General features: G+C 33.6%; 1 protein-coding gene and 1 long non-coding RNA gene across 2 annotated transcripts in view; one reads left to right on the forward strand and one right to left on the reverse strand.

The window, feature by feature from the left end:
- The window catches only part of LOC145284798 (uncharacterized), a 989395-nt gene that overhangs the window by 432717 nt on the left and 546678 nt on the right, over nt 1-10000 (reverse strand). The gene's annotated exons all lie outside the window — the stretch shown is intronic.
- LOC145284799 (uncharacterized) overlaps nt 325-10000 on the forward strand; it is a 289096-nt gene continuing 279420 nt past the window's right edge. The window contains exon 1 of the long non-coding RNA XR_013868884.1: nt 325-378. This is a non-coding gene — a long non-coding RNA (uncharacterized LOC145284799). The remainder of the gene's footprint in view (nt 379-10000) is intronic.

Genomic DNA, 10000 nt, shown 5'->3' on the forward strand with positions numbered 1-10000 from the left:
AAGAAAACATTACGCTAATACATACCTCCGAGACAACGATAGCTGACGAGAAAAGTGCGTTACGCTGTTAAGAAGATAGCAAGCGATAACAAAGTATATGTTTTATTAACATAAAGGAGTCAAACATTTTTACTACTACTTAGGAAAACTAATCGAACACATCTTAAAAAATATCAATAATTTATTTAATAACTCGCAATAGATAGTCTAGCCGAACTTGCAGTTTATTCGCTGGACCAGCTTCTCTGTTTAAAACATGATATTTGATTAATTTACACATCTAATCATGTAAAAGTATGTCATAATATATGTTTTGTGCTTTTTCAGCGAGGTCCATGCTAGTCTGTCTGCTCGAAAACAGGCTGATGCTGAATGCAGGTGAGTACTCTGTGTACTCTTATGTAAAGCTTTATACCTTGAGTTATTGCTGATTGTAAACATGTGTGACAACAGGGCTCAGTTTTTTTCACACTTAAAGAAAAAAGCAGAAATAGTTATGTGAAACCTGCTACGACTACACAACTCATAAAATATGGTCCCACCACATTGATTGTAATTACATAGACTATTATGTTTGACTGATAACAGAACCACATCAAACTGGTGTTCAGATGTTTTTAAGTGAAGACAATCAAACAGTGATTTCAAGATTATAATCTTGCCTGGCAGAAGTAGTCTTAGATGGTTCTTCTATGGGCTGTTATTAAATAAAATATACTCTAGGTGATGAACTTAATTTGAATAATGCATCAATTACTGTCAAAGATCCGATGTCTTACTCTTTATTTTCTCAACTTGATATTGGGAAGAATTTCTGTTTACATACATACATACATATATATATATATATATATATATATATATATATATATATATATATATATATATATATATTGTGTGTGTACGTGTGTATGTGAATTTTCTTTCGTGTTCCTATTTACTTTGCCTCCTCACGAGGGCAGTGTTAGACACCAGGGTCGTTGCAACGCAAAAAAGGAACAGGGATATAAACTGTGTCAGTCTTGAAGGATTTCTTCTCCACTGAGAGAGAACAAAAATTGAAACGCAGCATCTGAAGAGCAGATACTACACTTTGAGCTAATAATTTGTTTATTCAGTTTAAAAAAAGAATACAATATAAATTAAACATGAACAAAATATACAGGCACAAGGCCAACTCAAATAGGGGAATGAATGAACGTCGTTGGTCATCCTTATCAATGTGGAACTAAACAGAGATTCTCGTCGCTAGTATCCTCTTTCAACATAATACCGCATATAACATTTCGTACTGAAGGACGTCCCATTTTGAGCCCAATCGTTCAAAACATTTTCGATTTACGTGTAAAAACAACAAAAAAAAAACGATAAAAATAACGATAATACAATAATTCATTTGCGTCGAGGTCAGAGGAAGAAAAAGAAAAACATGGTTAGTAAGATTCTCTTCACCTCGTCTAATTGATAGACCGCCAGTTTCAGTTTATTTTGTAAAGGAACCTTAGGTCCTCCGAGAATCGTGTACCATTCATAACGAATGAAAATGATGAAATGATGTGACGGCGCAACAACTGAAAATGTTTAAAATGAATTTATATTTATTGCAAAGATGGTTCAATATATATATATATATTAATGATGGGACGATTCCAATATGTTATTTGATTCCGATACTATTACAAACTTAGTACTAAATTACCGATTCCTATACACTTACCAATTCTGATGTCAGGAAGAAATAACAGGCTAAAACTCGGAACGGAAACACAATTCTGAAGGACAGCATGTAACCTGAAATGGCTATTCACCTTTCAAAAAACACACACAGGAAACGCAAGCTTTCACAGCGAGTAACACCACTACTTTCCAACATAAAAAAGGCGTCGCACATTACACCTGCCTCCAGACAATCCTGGGTTGGACTTTAACCTTGCTATACTGTGATTCAACATACTTAACATCATCCAACTTTAACCGTCTAACAAGCAATATGCTAAAAAGAAGCATACCCAATAAATAAATGAGAAATATCATTAAAAGAAACAACAAATTCTCAGAACTTACCAATTGATAAAAACACAAATCAGACCAAAGATTTCAAGCTGAGAAAGACAGCTATAAAGAATAGACGTGCTACTATCACACATACTCTAACCCTGATTTACACCTATCCAGGTCACGTTAACAGCTCGGAAAAAGACATACATAGAGTACAATCATCAGAAACCCAGCACGTTCAACACAACAGATACGCCTTCAGCCTATATGTTGTCTTTCTCTACACGTACGTACCTGCACGCTCAGCTGTACATGTAATCACAGAATAGAGTTTCTATTATAATCTATACTGCTTTAACTTTATCACCACTGGCATACACCGATTCTGAGATGGGTATATTTGCTGATGACACCGCGCTCTATAGCATGCACGAGGGGAAACCTAATGAACAACTATCTAAGAAAATGGCAGAAACACTTGGGGGAAGATCTCCAATCATTAGTGGAACAGGGACAACAATTGATGGTTACATTCAATGCTGACAAGATTAAGCTTGTTTCCTTCAATGATTACAAGAAACTTTCTCTACCACCAATGGCAATGGCCAAAATCAGATTACCATAAAGTACTTACTTTAAACCCCTTGGCCTAATGTTCACCGGGAACATGAATCAGAACAGATACATTGAGAGCATTGGACTCTCTCCGCTGCGCTAGACACTTCTTACGCCTGAAAGTATCCTCTACTCCTCTAAGGTCACCATTCGCCTATGTACGGAGTACTGTTGTCACATTTAGGCTGGTGCATCTTTTACTAGTCTCTCACTCCTGGATAGGGTTTACAAGAAAGTCGCCAATCTAACAGGTTCTAAACTGTAATCTAAGCTTAAGCCTCTATCCCATCGACGAAATGTTGCATCCCTCTTCCTGTTCTACAAGTATTTTAATAGTGAATGCTCTGCCGAACTACAAGCATTTTTACCCCGTCGACCCCCCCCAAAACCCGAAAAGCAACAAAATCCTACACCTACACATTAGAGATCCCTAGGTGTTGGAAAGCCTTCTACTCTAATAGTTTCTTCCCCAGAATTGCTACACTTTAAAAATCTCTTCCGGAATTCTGCTTTCCCATCTGTACTGACCTGAAGAATTTAAAGTCCAATGTGAACATACCTACTGCTGCTCCTCTCACTTCATAACATCCTTGCGACTTATGTTCGCGATAGTAGCCCCCTACTTCAAAGTGCAGTGTGCATTGTCTGGGGTGAAAATTGAACAATATATATATATATATATATATATATATATATATATATATATATATATATATATTAGTGTTGAGACGATGAATCGAAATCGGAATCGTATACCTCGGCACTTTTGGGGGTATCAGAATCGGAAATTTATCGGCTAATTTCCGATTCCAATCCCATTCTCTAAAATTTTGGAATAAAAAGAATGAAACAAACACAAATTGTTTTTTTTTAATTTTTATTAGAATTTGTTCCTTTACAACATAAGACTGAGAATAGCTACAGAATGAGTTTTAAATCTCATTTACAGATTTAACATTGATTAGCAGAGTTTAATTTATTTTATTTATTGGACATTTCTAACTTGCCTATTGCTTTTATAATCGTTTCGCATCTATTTGCTAAGAGGTAGGGAGTCATATTATTATAAACAAGTTTAAAATGCTCTGGGCGAGAGGAGGGGGTAAATTTCGTTTGCGCCAGCTGGATATTAGGACGTTTGTCATCGACTGCTTCTGAAATAATTAAAGTTTTATGGCACCTTTTTATACACAATGAAAATCCTGACACTCCCCAAACCTAATTTAATTTGTATTTATCAGGTTTTATTGTTAGCAAAGTTAATATATCCTAGAGTTCACTTGCCTATTGAATGTCAAAGATTTTAAAAAAGCTTTTCGCACCTATTTGATAAATGACCACATGGCGTCTATTAGAGACTTTGGACTTTAATATCAAATATTTACCGTGCTTTTTTTCTAGTCCTGGTTTTGTCTGATCACCTTATCTTTTGAAATATTGCATGTTTCCTTATAATTTGGTTGGTTTTGGCACAAGTGAAAATATAGATGAAAATCTCACAATTTATCAACACCTCGGAAGAGCAAACATTGAGAAGTTTGTTAACTTAAAAAAAACAACATTCATTTACATTTAAAATACCCAAAGCTCATGAGACTCTACTGTTTTGGGCGATTATGTGTGAGCACACTGAAACGTTATTTTAGAATTAAGAATGGAAATTCAGTAGTGCACATAAATATAATGTAAGCTGTCCCATTTCGGTACATTATTATATCTTTTAAGCAGTTAAGTAATTTTTACCACTAATTCTAAGGCCAATCAACAATATCAATAAAATCACATGTAATTGCTATATTTTTCGTATTGCAGCCCGTACTTAGGATTATTAGAGAGAAAGGAGCGTCGTATTTATGAGGTTTAACAATGCTATATATTAATACGATAGTCTGTTTGTTATTTATTTTGTGTATGACGATTACACCCGAGTGACGACCGTTTAATTATATATTCTTATTACTTATAATACACAATTTTACCAATAATTCTTCATAAGTTTTGGCTTTGGTTTCGACTATAGCTGATGGCACTCAAGTCATTTATTTTCTTATAGATAATTTTACCAAGAATTCTTCATAAGCTCAAGTTTTAATTTAGATTATAGCTGATGGAACTCTAGTGATCCATTTGTTTTAAATAAATAATTTTATCAAGAATACTTTATGAATTTTGGTTTCGGTATCGGTTATATCTGAAAAAACAAAAGCTGATGCCCCAGCGCCATATGCATATATATATATATATATATATATATATATATATATATATATATATATATATATTTGAAATCGCAACTTTATAATATATAAAAATCGATAGAATATTAACTCTATAAAAATATATAAGACATCTGCAATAATTAAAATATATGTAAGCGTACTTAACAACGTGTCTAAGCCGGGGGTCCGTGCTAGCTTGAATAAATACTTTTGCAGTTTTAACAAGAGTTACATTAATATCAGGGCATTTCTTTGTAAGCCACGAACATTAACATCAGTATATTACATAAGAATGAGTTCCTTATGGAATTTCCACAGGGCCGCGAGATGTTTATTTTTGTTTTTTGTTTATATCTTTACAGCAAAGCAAATCAATTTAATTACCAGACAAATTTATATAATTTAAATAAAATTTAAACATTCATAGAAATAATGCACATAATAGTAAATGAAAACCAGCACCCTCTCCATGTTAAAAATTGGTTTCTAAATGGTAACATCATTATTTAGAAATTCGTTCGTAAAATTAGGGGGGGGGGCTTTGTAAATATTTTGTACTTAGATCGTTTTCTCATTTTACTTATCAATCGTCGACTATTTTCAACTTTTCATGAAAAGTTTCAAATAGCATGTTGTATATTAACGACGAACTGATACAATTATTTAAAATCAAAATAAACCTTTTGTTGTTTTGAATTTTCAATACATTACAAGTACAATATTTGAGTAAAAATATACCCGGAAATTACCCGGGGATATATGTAATAATTTGAAAATTTACGAAAAAACAAAAACAAAACAAAACAAAAACAAAAAACAAAAACAAATTTCTAATTAAATATTTATAAATATAAAAATAATCTTAATAGGAATCGGGAATCCAATTAGAATCGGAAATTAGAACGAAATTGGTAATTGGATCGGATCCAGGAATAATTTTGGAATCGTTCCACCACTAATACTCACACACACACACACACACACACACATACATACATACACACATATATATATATATATATATATATATATATATATATATATATATATATATATATATATATATATATATAAGATATTATAGCAGGGAACATAGTGTTATCTTGAGATAAAATCATATTTCCATCAAGTGATCTTTACTAAACCTCTACTGAGTATGTATATATATATATATATATATATATATGTACCACTTTCATTGACAGTCACCAAATTCATTCATAATATCCTGTCTATTATTGTATTATGAGACCGGCCATTGCTCTTCTGACCAACCATGAATTGCCCCAAAATCACTGAAGCAAGTACGAATTATCGAATCGCATTTATTATGCCACTTTAACCGCAGTTTTAAAACAACGCCATTCGACTTTTATTTTATTGGTTTAAACGCCTTTTTGTGTAATCTAAATTTATCGATGCGGTTTTGTAGTTGTATATTAATTTATGTTTTCATCGGCGTCTGGATATGAATAAGTGTCGGAAGTAGAAAAAAGTGGCCTCAATTTTGGTTGACTTCTTCGCGCAGAACAATTATGCATGATTTTTTTAGTCGATGTTTAAATCGATTTTAGGTAAACTGCTGATAAATTAATCAATTCATTCGATAATTGATTTTTGTGAACTAAGTGAAGAATGAATGAATAATCAAGCCAAATAAAAATATCGTAAAAACAAAAATAGAGAAAAAATATAAATACTATGTAAGCCTGTATAACTAAAGATAAGGCTGATTTATACATAATCATCAAAAATAGTTACAGAGGTATATAAGTAATTTTTATATATTTGCAGGAAACACAACAAACACACAGTAAATAATGGAAATACGTATGAAAATTAAGCTACACAGATTTTAAAGCATCCAATATACGTAAAGACGGAATAATATACATGATAGTAATATTATGAGAAGACTTTTATATATACACGTCGTATTATTTTTTGTCAAACTTAAAAAAAACAAGTTTTTTCCCGTCCACGGATTATTGTTTACATTAGTTAATGATTGCGCTTCGCTCAGATACAAGATAGGCCGTAAATGACAAAGTTCTCTCTGATTCTCTGTACTGATATTGAGCGCGTGGTACAGTGGGGGAAGATGCGGCTGGTTACTTTTAATGAATCTAAAACACAGCGACTATCTTTACATTATCAACGCTCTGATCCCCCTCCGGCATCAATTGAAATGGATGGCTCCCGTCTTAGAGAGGCTCAATGTTTTGACAAGCTTCTGGGATAGACCTTTACTCCTGATCTGAAATGGTACACGTATATCAAGTCTGTTGCCAAGGTGGCTGGAAAAATGTTAGGATCCGTCTACCGCCACAAAAGATATCTGACTGCTGATGCAATTCTCTTTAGATATAGATATATAAAAGCTAAGTACGTCCAATGATGGAGTACTGTGTCCACATCTGGAGAGGAGCTTCTAAACACAGCCTATCCTGTCTTGAAAGAGTACAAAATAGACTTCATGGCTTAGTGGGGGATGCCGTTATCTCTTCCCTGCAACCTCTCTCCCACAGAACAGACGTTGCGAGCCTGTCTTTTTTATCTTTATGTCCATGTCAAGTATTGGTCTGGGCTCCAATCTCTGGTCTCCCCTCGCCAATCTTCCACGAAAAACGCCCCTCTAGCTGAAACCACTGTTAATAATTTTCCCTATTCTTTATTTGTGCCTAAATCAAAACGTAGATTCCATAAACAAATCTTCTTTCTTAATTTTTTTCTCATTTATTAGTGGACATGCAATATCCCTTGTCCCCGAGTGGCTTCCGGGCCTAGATTAGTGGTGACTATCATATATATATATATATATATATATATATATATATATATATATATATGCACTAGCATGGATGCCCGGCGTTGCCCGCGTGTTTAGAGGTGTGGATTGAGCGAAAAAAAAAGTGACAGTAGGAAGGCAGGCTCAAACACGTACCGCGAAGGAGGAAAAGAACGGGGAAAAACGTGACGTATTTGCTTTTACAAGCATCGCCAACGGGAAGTGACGTAGTTTCAATTAAAGCTAGAAAATTGAAAAGAGGTGATGACTTTCGATATTAGCAGCGAAAAGAAGCAGTAGAGAAGTGCCCAGTTGAGGGTGAAAAATTAATGTTTTTAGCCAATTTTTCGGTATTTGTCGGCTGGAGTGTCGAGCTTCAAAACGATACTGATCATGTGAGAATGCGTCGCCTCGCTCGAAAGTTTTACGCAGACATTCCGCTTTATATTATAGATATATATATTTATCTATAATGCGACAGACATCTGCTGCTGAACTCCTTGCATAGTCGACTGTCGACATGATTCTTAAATCCGTAAGTTCTGCAGGCAATATATTTAGGATTAACAAAAGTAAATATATAGCATCTTATTGGTCATATTAAAAAAAAACATAGTGGCCTAAAAATTCATCTGTAAATTATGAACAGAAGAAATAGTTATGCGACTGATACTGACGTCTGGAAACTATTCATTTCCTATGAGATACCTGAGCAAGAATCCCAGAATCTTGAATATCATAAGAGATAACTGTTATTCGAAGCCAAACTCTCCGCCAATTTTGGGGCTAAACACTTGACATTTTAAATGTAGGTTACTTGGGCATAGCCCACACTTTATAATTTGATTTAAGCATCCAAAATTTAATGGAAACGTGTAAAAATGGGGGTCAAAGTTTAAAAGATTGAACCTCGGTTGTCTCTACTTAATTACTCATCCATTTTCTGGTCTAATCATTGGAAATTTTACATAAAGGGTATTCCGAGATATGACTTGCCTTTAATCGGTTTGGGTAAAAAATTTGATCTGCCAAGGAGTCAAAGTTCAAACGATGTGACTTTTTCGGTGTCTAGCAAAATACTCAGCCAATTTGGGGTCTAAAAATTTGAAATTTATACATAACGGGTATTCAGACATGCTGTAAGCATTTTAATAAGTCTGGGGCTAAAATTTGGCTACGAAAAATGGCAGAGTTAAAGAAGTTGCGCTTTCCAGATTCTTCCAAATTTCTCCGCCAATTTTCGGTCTAAACACTGGAGATTTTAGGTAAATTGGGCATGGGTAAAACATTTCATTTTGATTTGAGAACAAAATAATAAATGTTTTGGGGTAAAAAAAATGAGGTCAATTTGAAAACAGTGACCTCTGCGGTCTATACGAAAGATCTTAGACAAATTTTGGTCTAAATATTTGAAATCTTACCTCAAGTGTATTCGCACGTAAGCCAAATAATGAACAACTGGTATATATATAAAAGAGAAATTGCCCATGTTGTGTGTGTACATTTCCATACAAAAATACGCTTTCAATTTTCAGTATGCAAACTAGAGATATAACATAAGAGGTATTGGGATTTGCGAAAATCTTTTTAATCGCTTTTCGGCCATAAATATTGCTATCAAGGGAGTAAAGTTCAACGATTTGACCATTTGAAACTCTACCACCTATTCCCCTAATTTTGGGTCTAAATACGTGAACTTTTCGATGTAGGTAGTTGGATATGGATCAAACTTTTTATTAAGATGTGATAATAAAAAATAAAAAAAGAACCTCTGCACTCTTTACCAAATTACTCAGCAATGTTTCGTCTAAACATTTGAAATTTTACATAAAATATATTCAGATAAAGAGCAAGCTTTTTTTAAATCGGATTTTGGTTGACAATTTGGCTACCAAGGGTAAAAGTTAAAAAAATTTGACCTTTGCGGTCCCTAGCTTACTATTAAGACAAGTTTGTTGCAAAACATTCGAAGTTCACATAGAGGGTATTCAGATATGCTGCAAGAATTTTAATCAGTTTTGGGGCGAAACACTTGCTGCTAAGAGGTAAAAGTTGGAGGCGTTGACCTTCGCATCCTGTATCAAACACTTCCGCCTATTTTGGTATAAACCCTTTAAATTTTAGATGCAGGTTACCTGGATGTGAGTCAATTATATATATATATATATATATATATATATATATATATATATATGAACAAATGATTAATAAAATATGTTAAAAGACATCTTGAAAAAGAGTTAAAACATATTTAATTTTTAAAAAGGAAGCACAAGATAAGTGGGTAGTCCTTAATCCGCGGAGTTTCGAAGAAATACTCTCCTTCTCATCAGAGGGCAGGAATTAGCAAAATGCAGGATCGGATTTTGCATATAATATA

Source organism: Euprymna scolopes, chromosome 9 (assembly GCF_053919585.1).
Source record: "Euprymna scolopes isolate OS-2025 chromosome 9, ASM5391958v1, whole genome shotgun sequence".
Lineage (NCBI taxonomy): Eukaryota > Metazoa > Mollusca > Cephalopoda > Sepiida > Sepiolidae > Euprymna > Euprymna scolopes.